The 19,044-nt window shown below is 48.9% G+C and overlaps 1 protein-coding gene across 3 annotated transcripts in view; it reads left to right on the forward strand.

The window, feature by feature from the left end:
* Positions 1–19,044, forward strand: part of FANCC (FA complementation group C) — a 342,843-nt gene that overhangs the window by 61,111 nt on the left and 262,688 nt on the right. The window lies entirely within an intron of this gene.

Genomic DNA, 19,044 nt, shown 5'->3' on the forward strand with positions numbered 1-19,044 from the left:
TTGACAAGTAAAGGCCCTGTCTCACATAGCGAGATCGCTAGCGAGATCGCTGAAGCATCTCCGATTTTGTGACGCAACAGCGATCTCGCCAGCGATCTCGCTACATGTGACACATAGTGGTGACCAGCCCTCCCGCTGGATATCGTGCTCGAATGACCTGAGCCATTTATTCATCGTCGGCATCCCGCTGGCCTGCGCGCATCGCTGTGTTTAACACCGACGAGCGACCTCGTTGGCGACGCAGAACTCAGGGACGCAGCGTAAGTCGTCAGAAAAGCTGCTGTGTGACAAGGTACCAACGACCGCCGAAGTCGTTATACGGATCGCTGTCGGATTGCTGCGTCGTTGAAGAGATCTGCCTGTTTGGCAGCTTACTAGCGACCATGTAGCAACGCACCAGCGATCCTTACCAGGTCGTATCGTTGTCGTTATGTGAAACGGGACCCTAAGATATCCCTGAATTCTGTGTTTCAGCCTCTATATCGAGATTACATAGCTAAAACCTGTTGACAGATTCCCTTTAAACAATACCAACATAGGCTGACTAGCCCCCTTAAATAATGTGTTCTAATAGCAGAACTTTAGTATGTCTAAATATTATTATAGTGGAATAGTATTATCACAATTGAAAGTTATGCCCTATCCATAGGAAAGGTGATAACTCTCTGATTTGGATTGGAACACCAGCGGATCCTGTGAACAAGGCTTGGATGCTGTGTGTGAAAGTGCAGATTTGCATGTATGACCTTGGCTGCATTTATTGTCTATAGGACTGCTGGAGAACCAAGTAACTATTTCCAGCAACCCTGTATACAATAGTCCATTTAAGATAAAGAACTGGTACCATTTCTGGACTGTTGTGGGTCCTAAGAGTCACACCCCCAGCAATCAGCTAGCTGTCCGCTATCCTAAGGATAGGGTATTATTCGATCGTCCATGACAGCACCACCTGAGAGAGGGTATCCGCCCTTCAGGAACAGGAAACCTACAGATACAAAAGGGCGGCACCTCTCCCACGCATCAGTTGGTTTCCTGTTCCTGGAGGACAGGGTTCCCTACAGATCGTCCGTCATGGATCGTCAGGAAATTCCCAGGCCGGCTGACCAACCCAGTTAGCGCGGGGGGACTCCTGCCTCGGTCAGTGCGGGGTCCCTGGAAGCGCCACGGTGGAGCTGGGCAGGCCTCCACGGCAGTGGGCGGAGAAAGGGTCCGGAGGACAGCCGTCTCCAGAGTGCCATCACCGGTAGGTAAGTATTTCCCGGGCACTTCCTGGTGTGTCCCCCCGGTGTCCGGTCTTCGTTGCGGCCCCGGTCCTGCATTTAGGGCCCAGTCAGCGGTGCATGGCGGCACACGTGAGGCTGGAGGCATTCTGGGCCGGGGGAGCCATGCCAGCTCCCTATCGCGTGTTCCCGCGGGCTCATTTGAGCAGCGGAAGTGACGCGGCAGAGGGGGCGGGGCCAGGAACGCCGAAACCCGAAGTCGGGTGCTGACTGGCTTTTTCGTATGCGCCGCGGGAAAGCGGCTGTTCTGGGTCGAGTGCAGTGGCCGGGAGGGAGGGGGGGCCGGAGCGCAGGGCGGGGAGGTCACGGCGAGGGTCCCAGATGGGAGGTGCCCTTGGCCAGAACCCTGCTGACCCGGATTTCCGGGGAAGGCAATATAAGACAAGATGGGACGCTGCTAGGGTGCTTCTGAAGGCCCATTGCAGCGATGGATACGACAGAAGTCCCAGTAGACCAGTAGGACGAGGTGCAGCAGCACCCACGTCCGCAGAGACAAGCCTCAGTGAAGCCTCATACAAGCTCCCAGCTGAAGAAACAAGCACGAACGAGTGGGCAGAGCCGCAGAAGTTCCTCCAGGCTGAAGGATTCAGCTACCTCCCTCCGTGATCTGGTACCTGCTTCTACTGCTTGGGTAAGAGATCTCCGTGAAAGTACCCTGATGCAGTGTTCCCTTATGTTTTTTTTCACAGGGACAGACGGTAGGGTTCAAAAAGGGAAAGATAGTCCATGGCTAGACTGGCAGGCCCTTACACTGTCCCCCATTTAGACAGGTAGCGGAAGAAACTCCTGACTTCACCGCAAGCCTGAGGGAAATAATCAGGACAGAGGTGAAAGACTCCCTAAAGTCCCTATCACAAGGGGAATCTTCTAGGGGAAGAGAAGCTAGTTTTTCGGGTTCAGAGTGCTCGGGTGCCCCTAGGAAGGACAAAGATTCCTCAGAGCCCTATGCCTCTTCTTCATCTTCGGAGTAAAACTCTTGTTGTTTCTGCTTCCCCTTAGACCAAATGGACAGGCTAGTCAAAGCAGTAAGGTCCACCATGGGGGTAGCGGACACAAAACCGGAACTCTCAGCGCAGGATCTGTTGTTCGGCGGCCTAGATCCAAGGAAGCGCAGGGCCTTCCCGCTAAATAAAAAAGTCCAGAGCCTGATAGACAGAGAATGGAAAAGTCCTGATAAAAGGGGCACCTTACCACCGGCCTTCAAGTGGTGGCGGTACCCCTTCGATGAACTGTTGGTAAGCAGATGGGACAAGGCCCATAAGCTTGACGCAGCAGTAACCAAAGCCTCCAAAAAATCCTCCATACCTTTTGATGACATGGCCTCCTTAAAAAATCCGTTGGACACAAAAGCGGATTCATTTCTAAAAGGAACATGGGAGATGTCAGCTGGCGCTCTAAGACCAGCAGTTGCTGCTACTTGCACAGCCAGATCCCTGATGGTCTGGCTGGATCAGCTCAATTCTCAGATGAAAAACGGAGCCTCGAGAGCATCCATCCGGAAGACCCTGCCGATCATTCAAAATGCTACTGCCTTTTTAGCCGATGCTTCGGCGGATTCGGCAAGGATGGTCTCAGGACCGCAGGACTATCGAATGCAGCTCGAAGGGCTCTCTGGTTGAAGTGTTGGCGGGGGACATTCAGGTCAGATCTTGACTCTGTCCCATTCCATGTGAGGGAGAATATCTATTCGGTCCAGTGCTGGACGAACTTTTAGAAAAAGCCGGGGATGATAAAAAGAAATTCCCCAGTCTGCCGAACCCTTCTTATAGACTTCCCTTCACCAGGAAAGGATATTTCCGTAGAAGGTCGTCCAGAGATCAAGGCAGATGGGATGAAAAAAGAAGAAAAGGTACAGGATTTATGTTTGGAGGAGGGGGGCGCCAGGAAGAACCAGCGCGTGAAGCTTAAAAGCCACCCCAATTACTAGCTTCTCCGGTAGGAGGGAGGCTAGCTGCCTTCTACCCGGCCTGGTCGCTAATTTCCAGTAGCAACTGGATCCTGGGGTTGATAGCCTCGGGACAACGGCTAGAATTTTCCTGTGTCCCCCAAAACAGATTTAAGGTTACCCCACTCAGATCTTCCCCATCAGAACAGGCTGCCCTAGAGGCCGAGATTCATGATCTACGCCGCAAAAACGTCCTGACAAAGGTGCCAGAGGCGGAAAGGGAACGAGGTTTCTACTCCCCTCTGTTCCTAGTCCGTAAGCCAGACGGCTCCTTCAGGACTATAATTAATCTTAAAGCCCTCAATGAGTTTCTGGTCATACGTCCGTTCAAAATGGAACCTATCAATTCCACAATAAAATTGCTGTTTGAAAATTGCTTTATGGTGGTGTTAGATTTAAATGACGCCTACTACCATATAACCATTCATGCAGCTCATCAGCGTTTCCTCAGAGTGGCGGTTCAGTTAGATGGGTCAGTTCAACATCTCCAATATGTGGCCCTCCCCTTAAGTGTTGCAGTCGCTCCCCGGGTATTTACTAAGGTTATAGCCAAGGTTATGGCCCATCTGTGTGAGTCAGACATTCTGGTGGTCCCCTACCTGGATGATTTCCTTATTATAGGCAAAACAGTGGAACATTGTTTGGAGCAATTACAAAGAGCAATGTCTGCTCTAGAGTGGTTAGGATGGCTGCTAAACATCAAAAAATCTCGGTTGCAGCCAATGAAAGTCCAGCAATTCTTAGGCCTAATCTTAGATTCCGAGAAGCAGGAATGCCGTCTGGCTCCTGAAAAGTTAGTTCGCCTACGCTATCAGGTCCTGAACGCTTCCAATAACCCCACCATGTCCCTCAGGAAAGCCATGTCCCTTCTGGACTCTCTCTCGTCCTGTATCCCCGTGGTCTGGTGGGCCCAGTTTCATACAAGGAAATTACAGGGCGAGGTTTTATTACATCAAAGAGTCCTTGGGGGTTACCTAGAGGGCCAGCTAACTTTGTCTTGGAACACGAGGGAGTCCCTAGAGTGGTGGTTAGAAAGGAATAACGTATCCAAAGGGGTGCCCTGAGAGTATAACATAACCCGCATAGTCACCACAGACGCAAGCCCTTCCGGTGGGGGGGCTCATATGGATGAGATTTTGGTCCAGGGTCTATGGGAGCATCATCAGGTAGAAATGTCCTCTAACCTGAAAGAATTGACAGCGGTGGAGCAGGCAGCTAAAAAGCTCCTTGTGTATCTACAGGGTCATCACGTACGAGTGTTCTCCGACAATCAGTTCACCGTGGCTTATATCAATCACCAAGGCGGGACTCTTTCTAGACCCCTGATGAATGTAGCAGAGTGTTTGTTCCGACTAGCAGAGCAGCATTTTCTTTCTTTAACAGCTATACATATAAAAAGAGAAAACACCACGGCAGATTTCTTAAGCCGCAATCTGCTAAAACAAGGGAAATGGTCCCTAAAAACGTCCATCTTCGACCTGATTGTACAAAAGTGGGGGCAACCAGAGGTGGATCTCTTCGCCACCAGGGAGAACAGGAAAGTGAGGCAATTCTGCTCACTGAATCCCAGGGAGGACCCTCTGGCTGTAGACGCTTTTTTGATAAAGTGGGACTTCAGGCTAGCATATGCCTTCCCTCCCCTGTCTCTACTACCCCTGGTGATGAGGAAAATCAGAAAAGACAGGGCGAAGATTATAGTGATCACTCCTTTTTGGCACAGGAGAGCATGGTTCTCATGCCTCAGGACCATGTCTGTGTCCGATCCGTGGGTTCTTCCGGACATCCCAGATCTCCTATCCCAGGGCCTAATTTACCATTCTCAGCTGGCTGGCCTACATCTGACGGCGTGGATTTTTAACGGTCACTGCTAAAAGATAAATGTTTCTCCCCAGACTTGAATAACACCCTACTTAAAAGTAGAAAAATCATTACAACCAAAATTTACTTTAGAATCTGGAAAAGATTCCTTCAAAACTATTCCTTCAAAACTCAGGGGTAGTTACTGGACAATCAGCACCAATAGTTCAAATCTTAGAATTTCTACAAAAAGGTCTGGACATGGGGCTTTCCACCACTACCCTTAAAGTACAAGTTTCAGCCTTGGGGGCCCTTTTTAGCTGCAACATCGCTGGTAATTACTGGGTCAGTAGGTTCATTAAGGCGGCAAATAGCTCCAGACCAGTAGTAAAGGATAAGTTCATGCCATGGGACTTGAACCTAGACCTCACGGCTATGACAGAGGCTCCATTTGAACCTATCTTATCAACCTCCATAAAAAACCTGTCCCTCAAAGTAGCCTGCCTGGTAGCACTAACGTCAGCTCGTAGAGTAAGTGACATCCAGGCGTTATCTAGGCTTCCTCCTTATATACTATTCAGAGATGATAGTGTAATACTTAGGCCCGATCCAGCATACTTACCTAAGGTGGTTTCTAGTTTTCATAGGACGCAGGAAATAGTCCTTCCATCCTTCCTCCCTAATCCAGTTAACAAGAAAGAAAAAAAACTACACACCCTAGATGTTAGGAGATGTCTCCTAGAATACCTGGCAGTTACTGATCCCTGGAAGAAGGATAATGCCTTGTTTGTCTCCCATCAAGGCGCTAGAAAGGGTCTTAGAGCATCTAAGACACACTGGCCAGGTGGATTAGTGAGGCAATTTCACTAGCATACACCTCAAAAGGTAGATCGGCACCTCGGAAGCTGAGGGAGCATTCCACCAGAGCCATGGCGACCTCGTGGGCCGAAAGATCGGAAGTCTCCATTGACCAAATATGTAAGGCGGCTACTTGGTCCTCTCCGAGCACCTTTTATAGTCATTATAGGCTAGACCTGGGTGCTTCCGCAGACCTCTACTTTGGTGTAACGGTGCTGCAGGCTGTAGTCCCTCCCTAAGTAGTTATTACTCTCTGTAATTCTCTCAGGTGGTGCTGTCATGGACGATCTAATAAAGTCTAGTTACTTACCAGTTAACGGTATTTGTCGGAGTTCATGACAGCACCCTTAGATTCCCGCCCCTTTTGTTCGTTAAGTTTGGGTATGCACTTCTTCCTCTTATATGTCCACTGGTGATAAATAGTTAAGTAGTAATAATATTGTACATAAATCATGCCAATAACCTTGGAGGTCCTCTTGTGCTCTGTAATCCAACTGATGCGTGGGAGAGGCGGATCCGCTCAGGTGGTGCTGTCATGGACTACGAAAAATACCGTTAACCGGTAAGTAACTAGACTTTTTCAGCTGTGGGACTACCACTTTATTGAGATTGGTAGTCATCATAAGCCTGCAGATCCAAATCATCAGTGACACCCCCATTTTGTAAATGTAGTCTGCTATTACCTTTATTCTGTCCTCTCTGACAGCATCATAAGGTATTGCCAGATTTCCTTGATATTAGCATTATTTATTTTAAGGCCCTGTTCTGTAGTTTTGAATAAAATTTATACTTTCTTAAATTTACTTGTATTCTTATCGTGTTGTTTTAGGGACTAGGCCTGTTTTACAACTGCAGATTGACAACTATTTCCTTATTACTGTACATGGGGAAAGAGGTTTCAAACAGCAGATGAAGTTGGTCTGCCGTATATGAATAATGAGCTATTTTGTGCTCGTGGACATCATTGAGAGGATGTAAATTTCTCCAAAACTACATAACCAACGCATATAACAGACAGAGCGCTGAAATCCACGTGCTTGTCCCGGAATGGGTAAATAAACCCGATCTTATCTCTGATCGTGCTTGGAAGCCCTGAACATTTTTTTTATCGTTGGTCTCCCGCTGGCCAGCACGCATCGCTGAGTGTGGCAGGCGGGAGACCAGCGAGCTGGAGCTGGTATCCAAGGTAAACCGCGGGTAACTAAGGGTGCGCGTCACTTAGTTACCTGCTGTGTACCTTAGATACCAGCGTGCTGGTGCTGGGAGCTGGTATCTAAGGTAAATAGCGGGTTTCTATGCGCCGCACGCCGCTTAGAAACCAGCTGTTTACCTTGGATACCAGCTTCCTGCACCAGCACGCTGGTATCTAAGGTACACAGTGGGTAACTAAGCGACGTGCGCGCTTGTTACCCTCGTCAACGCTGTCCTGATCGCTGCTGAGATCTGCCTGTTAAGCAGCTCACTAGCAATCATTAAGCAACAAAATTGACAGTGCATAGGGCTAAAGAGTAGATATATATAGTTTAGATTCAATTAAATGAGAATCCAAATAAGCATATTAATTTATATATAGCCCGACACAATTCAAAAATGGGATACACTGACTATAATATATAAAAAAAAACCAAACGAACAAACAGTGCATAAGCATCCAAGATAAATGGAAATAACATGAATCTTTATTGAAGACACAGATAAAATGGCATGACAGAAGTGACACAAGAAAAAACGCACAGCGGTACACAGGATCCCTAGGGTACTGGCGCAAGGAAAAAACAACACCCCCTGAGGAAGGAAGCTGTGTTGCTTCCGAAACGTACGTTGGGTTGTTTTTTCCTTGCGCCAGTGGTCCAGTGTTCCCTTAGGTATGAGTATTATGCATGCATTCTGACTTTCCATATTCTCCTTTTTTTGGGGTTGTCTGACGGTCTGGGGATGTTTCCCTTTATTCATTATGACCAGTCGACTTGTATAGCAGATATGGGGAGATATATTTTACTACATTGATATACCCTAGGGATCCTGTGTACCGCTGTGCGTTTTTTCTTGTGTCACTTCTGTCATGCCATTTTATCTGTGTCTTCAATAAAGATTCATGTTATTTCCATTTATCTTGGATGCTTATGCACTGTTTGTTCGTTTGTTTTTTTTTTTTCACTAGCAATCATGTAGTGACACACCAGCGATCCTGACAAGGTCATATCGTTGTCGGGATCGCTGTTGCGCCGCTATGTGTGACGGGGCCCTAAGACTTCAGTAACACATCTTTCTCCTTCGTCTCATTGGGGGACACAGAGACTGTGGTGTGTGCTTCTGCCGTCTGGAGGCCGACACTAAGTGTACAAAAAAAGAGTTAGCTCCTCCTCCGCCGCATACACCCTCGCCCCTAGGCCGGGCGTAACTCAGTTTTTTGCTTAGTGTCTGATGGAGGCACACGCAGTCTGGAGTTCCAGACTAGATTTTTTTTTTTTTTCCTCCCTTTTTTCTATGAAGATAAGATAGGGGCGACGGATCCTATAGAGAGGATCCGATCTCCCCAAATCACCAACGGGCGACCACGTGTGAGTAACCCTCCACGTGTCCTCTCCCGCACCGAGGGACACATCTGGGACTTTTTTCCAGACATCTATTTTTTAACGAAAGAGGGGCAACGCGTCCTGATTAGAGGACTCGGTTTCCCCACAACTTCATCAGGAGCACGTGTGAGCAGAACCAGGGGTCAGCCTCCGCGTTGCTACTCTCCTACAAACAGCAGTGTATGGAGGACCCGTCCACCCCTTGGTAGTGAGTCCAGGGGGTTGAATCGGAGGCGCAGGTGAGAGCGTACAGGGGGAAGAGGCCGCGAGTAAGACCGACAGAGCCCCCCCCCCCCGCGCGCCTGCACGGCGGATGGCCCTGCTCACCTGTTTAGTATATGGGGGATCCGCTCCTGGAGCGCACCGCAAGTTGGCGCTGGTGGGTAGCGGTAGCCAGGGCGTTGCACCCGGGCTCCGCACGCCGCGTGTATCGCGGCCGGAAGCCCGCCGGCGGCCGCGGCCCCACTGCAGGAGGGCGCGAGTATCGCGCGAGGCCGCGCGCCGACTTCCGGTGGTAGCCGGAAGTCCCGCCCGCTGACTTCCGGTGGTAGCCGGAAGTCCCGCCCGCTGACGCGGCGGTGACAGCGGCGATGGTGGAGACGCGCGATATAGGGCAGGAGGTCAGAGGCGCAGATCCCGGAGAGACTTCCGCCCTAACACATCGCATCCACGCAAGGAGCCGGTGGGTGAGTGTAACTCCGTTTGGAGAACCACGCTGCTTGTCAGGGAAGAGGTTACCCTCCTCCTCCTTCTACTCTGCCTTCAGCCTGTGCAAGTATGTCTGCAAAAGGAAAAGCTCACTCTTTCCTTTACGCGGTTTGCGTGTCCTGTGGGGTCAGGCTGCCAAAGGCACAGGCGGGTAAATATTGTGAAGCCTGTGAGTCGGAGCGCGCCCAGGAGCCCCCCACTGTTTCTGAACCAAGGGGTCAGGACCCCCCGGAATGGGCGGTGTCCTTATCGCAGTCTATGCTGTCCCTTACAAGGGCAATTGAATCCCTTCAGGGCCCGGGCGGGAGCAGGGAGGGGGGTCTGCCAGCGGAAGAGAGCTCGTCCTCGTCTCAGGACCCTCCAACCATTAGAGGTCGCTCCAGTACCAGGCAAGCTCATATCAAGAGGGTTCGTTCTCCGTCGGCCGGACCCTCCGGGGCTTCGGCGGCGGGTATTAGGGCATCCCGTTCCCCGTCACTGAGCTCTGGGAGCGATCAGGATGAAGGAGAGGAGGAAGGAGCCTGGAATCTAGAAAGTCTGGGGTTCCAGGATTCGGTGGACAGTCTCATTGAGGCAGTCAACCAGACATTAGAGATCGAGGACGATGTGCCCACAGCCTCAGGTCACAAGGTCTCTTTTAAGAAATCCAGGCGACCACATAGAAGATTTGCCACGCATCCGGAGTTTGAGGAGCTAGTCCAGAAACATAGAGATCACCCGGATAAGCGCTTTGCAATGCAAAAAGCGCTACAGGCAAAGTATCCGTTTCCTCCTGAGCTCCATAAGGCTTGGGTAGAGTCGCCAGTAGTGGACCCTCCCGTGTCACGTTTAGCATCTAGGTCGCTATTGTCAATACCCAGTGTTTCCTCTATTAAGGACCCAACTGATCGCCTCATGGACGGGCTTGCCCGCTCGGTATATGAGGCAGCAGGGTCGGCTCTGGCCCCCTCCTTTGCGGCGACTTGGGTGGCTAAAGCCATGGTTTCGTGGGGGGAAGCTCTGTATAAGGCCCTCCAGGACAGGGATCTGCCCGCGGAGGTCTTAGAGGTGGCAAATCAGATGTCAGGGGCAAGTGATTATCTTGTCAGCGCCTCACTGGACGCGGCCGAGTGTTCGGCGGTGGCAGCGGCGAATGCGATCGCCATTAGGCGTGCATTATGGCTGAGGCTGTGGAAAGCGGATTCTATCTCTAAAAAAATCCTTGACCTCATTGCCTTTTCAGGGCAATCGATTGTTCGGTGAGAAGCTGGATAGGCTTATCTCAGAAGCCACAGGGGGGAAGAGTAGTTTCCTTCCGCAGCAGAGAAGTTGCCCGGCATTCAGGCAAACGCAAAGGCGTTTTCGACCCTTTCGTAGCCCCTGGGGGGGGACTCCGGCCAGGACATACTCCTCCGCAAACGATGGCCAGAGTAGGGAAAAACAAGTCTCTTACAGGGCCAATCCGCTGGGTAGAGGCCGAGGCCATTTACCCAGAGCGAAGGGGGCCAAGCCCCAAAAGCCTCCAGCTAAATGACTGGAGGCGCTCCGTACCTACGGACGACAGGGTGGGCGGACGCCTACTAAGGTTCAGCCACGTTTGGGTCGCAGTGACACGCGACACTTGGGTGGCAGAACTTGTATCGTCCGGGTACAAGATAGAGTTTGTCGGACGGCCACCACAGCGATTCTTCCGTTCGCGACTTTCCAAGACAGATTCGCAGGCGGAGAGTTTGTTACAGGCTGTAACGACGCTAGAGCACAAAGGGGTTATCGCCCCAGTGCCGCAGGGCGAAGAGTCGCAGGGGTTTTACTCCAATCTTTTTTCGGTCCCCAAAAAGGACGGGACTGTGAGGCCGGTTCTGGATCTAAAGATCCTAAACAGATTCATCAGGGTCAGGCGATTCCGGATGGAATCCCTCCGCTCGGTCATTGCAGCCATGGATCCAGGGGAATTCCTGGCCTCAATCGATGTGCAGGATGCATATCTGCATATTCCGATATTCCCCCCACACCAGAGGTTCCTGCGATTTGCGATCGGAGGACGTCACTTCCAATTCGTGGCTCTGCCCTTTGGTCTGGCCACTGCCCCCAGAGTCTTTACAAAGATAATGGCGGTGGTTATGGCCATCCTGCATGCACGGGGCATAACGGTGTTACCTTACCTGGACGACCTTTTGGTAAAGGGGCCGTCGTTTCAGGAGTGCCAGGACAATGTCAATATTACTCTGGATACCCTGGCCCGTCTGGGCTGGCTGATCAATTGGAGCAAGTCGTCCTTGATTCCAGCCCAAAAAATCGTGTTCCTGGGCATGATTTTCGACACCTCCCGGGGGCTGGTGATCCTCCCTCAGGACAAGGCGCAAAAAATCAAGCAAGGGATACGGAACCTTCTACAGCCGGGCTCCAGATCCATCCGGTATGGCATGAGTGTGTTGGGCAGAATGGTGGCGGCGATAGAAGCAATCCCGTTTGCCCAGTTCCATCTCCGTCCGCTTCAGCATGCGCTCTTGACAGCATGGGACCGGAGGCTGCTGTCTCTCAGTCATCGGTGCAAATTGTCTCCGCTAGTACGGGGTTCACTCCGGTGGTGGACTCGCGACTCGTCTCTGGTCCAGGGGAAGCCCTTTCCCCCGGAACAATGGTTGGTGGTGACGACCGATGCAAGCCTGCAGGGTTGGGGAGCAGTTTTCCAGAGTCACATAGCCCAGGGGCGATGGTCGGTTCAGGAGGTAATTCTCCCGATCAACATTCTGGAGATACGGGCAATACGATTGGCCCTACGACATTTCCAGTGTTTCCTGAGACACCGGCCGGTGCGCATCCAGACGGACAATGCTACAGCAGTAGCATATGTCAACCATCAAGGGGGCACGCGCAGCCAGGCAGCTATGCGCGAGGTCGGACTGGTACTACGTTGGGCGGAGAAGAACCGCGTGGTAATTTCAGCGGTGCACATTCCAGGAGTCGAAAACTGGGCGGCAGATTTTCTCAGTCGACAGGGGGTCGCGGCAGGGGAATGGTCCCTGCACCCCGAGATCTTTCAGCAGATCTGCCAACGGTGGGGGACACCAGACGTGGACCTTATGGCATCCAGAGAGAATGCCAAGGTACTAAGGTTTGTCGCTCGATCCCTCGATCCGCAGGCAATCGCAGCAGACGCACTGGTGCTCCCGTGGAGCCAGTTTCGTCTCCCGTACTTGTTCCCCCCGCTGCCGCTGCTTCCAAGAGTTATCAGGAAAATAAGGAGAGAGAAGGTTCCAGCAATTCTGCTGGCCCCAGACTGGCCCCGGCGGGCCTGGTACGCAGATCTGGTCCAACTAGTGGTGGACGTACCCTGGCGTCTTCCAGATCGGCCGGACTTACTGTCCCAAGGGCCGATCTGCCATCCGAACTTAGGGGCCCTGTGTTTGACGGCGTGGCCATTGAATCTTGGCTGTTAACACAGGCAGGATTCAGACGCGATGTGGCGGCCACGATGGTGAGTGCCCGAAAGCCTTCCTCGGCGAGGGTGTATCATCGGACTTGGGAAGTATTCTTCCGTTGGTGTAGGGATCGTGAAGTGGCTCCTCTGGTTTTTTCGATCCCCAACGTACTGGCTTTTCTACAGGCAGGGCTGGACGCAGGGTTGGCCCCGAGTTCCCTCAGAACGCAAATCTCGGCCCTGTCGGTACTTTTCCAACGAAAAGTCGCTTCCGTCTGGCAGGTTAGGACGTTTATGCAGGGGGTCGCACATTTAGTACCCCCCTATAAGGCACCGACGGAATCATGGGACCTGAATTTGGTGCTCAGAGGCCTTCAGGAGGCCCCTTTCGAACCATTGCAAGAGGTCTCCTTACCTTACCTGTCCAGAAAGGTCGTTTTTCTAGTAGCCATAACGTCTATTAGGCGGGTTTCGGAATTGGCGGCCTTATCTTGTAAACCACCGTTCCTAACCTTTTATAAGGATAAGGTAGTTTTAAGGCCAGCTCCCCCCTTCTTGCCGAAGGTTGTGTCTGCATTTCATATCAACGAAGACATCGTCTTACCCTCGTTTTGCCCGGCACCGGTGCACAGGGTAGAGAAGGCTTTGCACACTCTGGATCTGGTAAGAGCTCTTAGGAGGTATGTGGCGAGGACGGCGCCATTCCGCCAGACAGACTCTCTATTCGTGGTTCCAGAGGGACGGCGGAAGGGGCTCGCTGCGTCCAGAGCGACTTTGGCCAGATGGGTGCGCCTGACGGTCCAAGAAGCTTATCAAATCAGTGGCACGCCAGTTCCGGCAGGGATCAAGGCTCACTCGGCACGGGCAGTGGGTGCCTCATGGGCACTACGACACCAGGCTTCAGCAGAGCAGGTATGCAAAGCAGCTACCTGGTCCAGTTTACATACGTTTGTCAAGCATTATAACGTACATACCCAGGCATCCTCGGATGCAAGCCTGGGAAGAAAGATTCTCCAGGCAGCAGTTGCGCACCTCTAATCAGGGGCGCAAATTAGCATGGATTGGGTGAGCTAAGATCCCGCCCAGAGGACTGCTTTAGGACGTCCCACAGTCTCTGTGTCCCCCAATGAGACGAAGGAGAAACATGGATTTTTGTGAGTACTCACCGTAAAATCCTTTTCTCCGAGACGCTCATTGGGGGACACAGCACCCACCCTATCAGCCAGTTGGCTTTTACTTATTTTGAGTTTTACAAATCCTTGTACAAGGTTTAGGGTGGCCCCTTTTTCAGACATATAGTTTCTTGCCTGAGTTTAAGGCGCGTTCTCCTACTGCTTATGCACTAAACTGAGTTACGCCCGGCCTAGGGGCGAGGGTGTATGCGGCGGAGGAGGAGCTAACTCTTTTTTTGTACACTTAGTGTCGGCCTCCAGACGGCAGAAGCACACACCACAGTCTCTGTGTCCCCCAATGAGCGTCTCGGAGAAAAGGATTTTACGGTGAGTACTCACAAAAATCCATGTTTGTCTATTCTTACATGATTGCTGCAGTTTAACCCTTTGGTTGCTGCCCTTATCAGTTAGGGCCCCGTCCCACATAGCGACTCGCCAGCGATCCCAACAACGATATGACCTTGTCAGGATCGCTGGTGTGTCGCTACATGATCTCTGGTGAGCTGCCAAACAGGCAGATCTCAGCAGCGATCAGGACAGCAACACGTGGGTAACAAGCGACGCACGTCGCTTAGTTACCCGCAGTGTACGTTAAGATACCAGCGTGCTGGTGCAGGGAGCTGGTAACCAAGGTAAACATCGGGTTTCTAAGCGCCGCGCTTAAAAACCCGATGTTTATCTTTGTTACCAGATCGCTGATCGCTGGTCTCCCGCCAGCCACACGCAGTGATGTGTGCTGGCCAGCGGGAGACCAACGATCAAAAAAATGTCCAGGCCATTCGAGCACGATCAGCTATATCCGGCAGGGGGGCTGGTCGCTGATAAGTGTCACACACAGCGATCTCGCTGGTGAGATCGCTGTAGCGTCACAAAACTTGTGACTCGGCAGCAATCTCGCTAGCGAGATCGCTGTGTGTGACGGGGGCTTTAGACAAAGGGAGGATCTCTGTCACTCCATCCCCGCAACCAACCCCACAGACAGTGTTCATAGAAGATCACTATATTTACAATACACTGCAATCAAGCGATTTCAGCTTCAAGTGAAATTAAAACAATATTTACGAGAAAGAAAAGCTCCTCCTATCTCTAATTTTGGAACGAAAACAACTATATATATGTTCTCTGGATTTAGAAAAGACCAGGCTTTAAAAACATTAGTTGTGAGTGCCATAAACAAAATAAATACAAATGCCTGAGTTTCTGTTCTTCAATTATTTCTTCTACATCCAAAAATTGAATATAAAGTAAACTAAAATGTACTCCAAAATGGTACCAACAACAATGTAGGGTTTGGTGTGAATCCATTGACATGTCCCATTCCATTGGCCTCGACAATTGTCTTCTATGGCCACTGCACGGGAGCAGGAGTATCGCCTCCTACCTCCCGGCATCCCCACTCTCTTTTGATTAACTGGCGAGACGCTACGTCATCGTTGCAGTGACATTTGATGTTGCGCCAGGTCAGCTAATCAGAAGAAAAGATGTGGATTCCAGCAGGTAAGAGGCAGCACTCCTGCTCTCATGCAGCGGCCACTGACATGGGCGATGGTATGGCACAGGATAAAGCGTTTCACACCAACTCTAGTAACAAGTGATGTTTACTGCTTAGACTGACATTTTAGAAATTGTTTATTTGAGGATGATGCTTTCAATTTTTCATATAGGAACAATTCCAGGAGGGAAGTGGAATCCGAGAACATAATTCTGTTTTACCCAAAAATGTTTTGCTTGAACTTTTTTTTTTACTTTTTTTTTCTAATTTATAAATACAGATGGTTCATTTATCTGTCACCCTTTATATAATCGAAGTACTATTTTTACATAACATAAACCTACAGCCACTTTCCAGTGGTCTGAAACAGCTGGAATTTATCTTATTTTTCTTAGAAAAATAAAGAATCGAGCAACCTTTTGTGGTCTTTAATTCTTCTTCTTATGTTTAGAAAGGCCAGAAACACCCCCTTCCTCTTTTCCTTTAATTACAATACTCAACTTTTCCCCTGCTTTATTATGCTGAGCTTGCATTTTGTGTGTGGGGAGCAGAGCAGGCACTTAAAATCGATTTTACTACTGTGGTGTAGTGGTTGAGTTATTTTCTCATTGTCGAGCAGGAAATCATAATCATATTGTTTAAATGTCTGCTGTTAAAGAATAGACTTTGATTTGCAATGTTTTCTTGTTAAAAAAAAAAAAAAAAACCTAACTGACCACACCGGACAGGCAGAGGGCAGTAGCAAAAAAAAAAAAGGTTTTTACCCACTTTAACATATAGTTATTTTGTGAAATGTGGTCCAGCATTGATCCACTTTAACACTGTGTATCTCTGTGAATTAATAACAGTGCAACTAAAGGAACATAAATGCAATATATGGTTGTCCGTTGAAAAAAAACAAACATTACAGATTTGTAAAGATGCCACCAGCAGGAGGTCACAACAGGCCTACAGGCCAAGTAGACATTTATTACACAAAGCTGCTTTACATCAGCTTTAACATCCTTAAGTACCTGATAAAAAAAAGCATAGAGTTCCATTAAAGAAGCTTGCTTTCACCATTACGGCCAACTAATTTCTATCTCTGTTACATGCCACATGCATTAGTTGCTAGAGAAAAAAATGGATGAAATTTTGGACAGGCTATAGTCCCTTTCAGGATATTGTATATTTTTAATTACTTTGGTTAATGGTTTTAAAATGCTAAACTCAATGGATGAAATCCCGCAAATCCTTACCTTCATCGTTTACGGAGATTGTTCTTTTTCTTGATTAAGGCAAAATGTATTTTAATTATTTTTCAGAAAGTGGCTTAGCAGTCCTAAAATATGTTTTATGAGTCAATTTGCACTTTCTATGTGCATGTTACCATTAAAATACACCATTACAATATGGAGTTTAATGCTGATTTATAAAACCTTAACTCAAAATCAGCCCTAATAATTATTTCAACTTCAAAAGCTTGGGCATATTCATTTGGTTTCATGTTTGCACAGACATTTGTGTTGCTGTGTTGCTGCACACATGACAACTTTGAATATTTTTTTTTTTATTTACAGGGGTTAGCAAGCCAATTAATATTAGGGGTCAGTAAGGATCTAACTATCGACATGCTATATATATCAACTTTATTCACAGGATAGTCTATCATTTTATAAAAGCTGGATAACCTCATTTGAGTCATTACAGAACACAAATGTAATGACAACAAGTAATGTAATGAGTGCTGTAGAGAAAAAAACAACCATATTTCTTAGCAAACATACTGTCAGTGGAAGGCTGGCATCTCTTACTATGGCATCCATGGCCAGGCTTTGCACTAGCCAATCCATCTAGCAGATCTCAAGGGATGTCCTCGCCTTCACCCTTTAACCCCAGTACGGGGATCTGGATTTACACAAGGGCCCCTAGCTTGGATCCACAAAGTGGCTGGTGGCCAATTAAGCAATCTGATGGCGAGTCATCAGAAAGCAGTGCCAATACCAGGAGGCCAGGAACAGAATTGTCAGGCGGAAGGATCAGGTCTACATGTCTAAACATGAACCGAGGTAAAAATTGAGAATCAATCAGGCTGAATACCTCAAATGAACCAGAGCATGTATACGCTATAACTATCAACTATCAGCAGTATTCTGGAGTTTAAGTAGAGTGTGGTGGTGTAACAATGACCCAGCAAGGAGCTGATTACTCCGGCTGGACAGCGCATGCACTCACACACTCACGCTGCCAGACTGGGCAGCATTGCAGGTCGCGGCCACACTTATAACTCCAAGTGGAGATGTGAGAAATAGTAGAGGTTTAGTTGTAATCAAAATTTTTCAACTTCCATTAAAAATTAGGTTTATTATAAACAACCGGTTTATCTGTAATGAAAAACAATGAAATAAAAATAATTAAAGTTCTTCAACACAACTAATATGACAACTGCAGTTTCTCAGTCTTAGGGCTTGGATAGCACTCGGCTCAATGTTATGGGGCAGTTCTGATCTGTGATGTTTTTTCTTATGTCGATTCCGCATGAGAAAACAATTGAAGCATGCTGCGAGTGCATCCAATAATCGGATCATGTTCACATGTCTATGTGTGGGTGTGAAACATTGATGCATGTGATGACATCCGAGTGCAGTCCGATTACCAAAGACACAGAATGGAGAAATTAAGTTATCCATCTTCTCCATACCTGTGGTACGATTCTCTCACGTGAGAGAATCTGATGACTCTACGGTGACACATAGATTAAGGGCCTTTCTCACATAGCGAGATCGCTAGCGAGATCGCTAAAGCGTCACCGATTTTGTGACGCAACAGCGATCTCGCCAGCGATCTCACTTTGTGTGACACGTACCTGCGACCAGACCCCCTGGATATTGCTGATCGTGCTCGAATGGCCTGGGCCATTTTTTCGGCGTTGGCGTCCCGCTGGCCGGCATGCATCGCTGTGTTCAGCGCCGACTAGAGATGTCGCAGAATTCATGGACGCAGGCGGAAGTTGTCAGAATCTCTGAGGTGTGACAGGTAACAGCAACCCCTGACGGAGCGCTGTATCGCTGCGGCATCGCTGGAGAGATCTGCCTGTTTGGCAGCTCACTAGCGACCATTTAGCGATGCACCAGCGATCCTGACCGGATCGTATCGTTGTCGGTATCGCTGGTGCATCGCTAAATGTAACGGGACCCTTAAACTCTTGACAGAGTCTGATCTGGATGACATTAACATAATCGGCCCAGTTCTCTTGCAAGAGAGAATCGATGGCCGTGTGACCTCGACCTTATTCAACCTATTCATGACTTGTATCTTTCTCACTTAGTAGATCACTCTTTGGCTGCTATGAACCCCTGCAGATGTGACGTAATTTAACATGATTGTAAAATAAGTATCTCCAAGGTTGCTCCTCATTTTACATACATTTCGATAGTGTCATAATTGACTGTTCCATATTCTGAACATGCCGAATAGGAATGTTGTAGTTTCCAAAAGTAGAGCTCACTTTTATTATGCAACTCTATTTATTAATTGTTTCTATAAAATATTAAGAATTTTTGCAGTTATTTTATTGGACAAGATGTCAGAAAACTAATCTGAAAGCTTCCCACTTTACAACTGCTGTGCGGACTCAAGTATTTCTGTTCATTATGACCAGCAGACCATATTTAAAGTTAAAAACTGACAAATATTCTTGCTTCTTTTTGAAGTATTATGTAATATTGGTCTGCCATTGGAGGCTACTCTTTCTAGTGCCTGTAGGACCTAACTGTAGCATTTAAAGAGTATCAAGCTGTTATGGGGGCTAACACTAAACATTTGTTAGACTTGGTT

This window comes from Dendrobates tinctorius, unplaced genomic scaffold (assembly GCF_039654945.1).
Source record: "Dendrobates tinctorius isolate UK_male_01 unplaced genomic scaffold, ASM3965494v1 ptg000144l, whole genome shotgun sequence".
NCBI classification, from domain to species: Eukaryota; Metazoa; Chordata; class Amphibia; order Anura; family Dendrobatidae; genus Dendrobates; species Dendrobates tinctorius.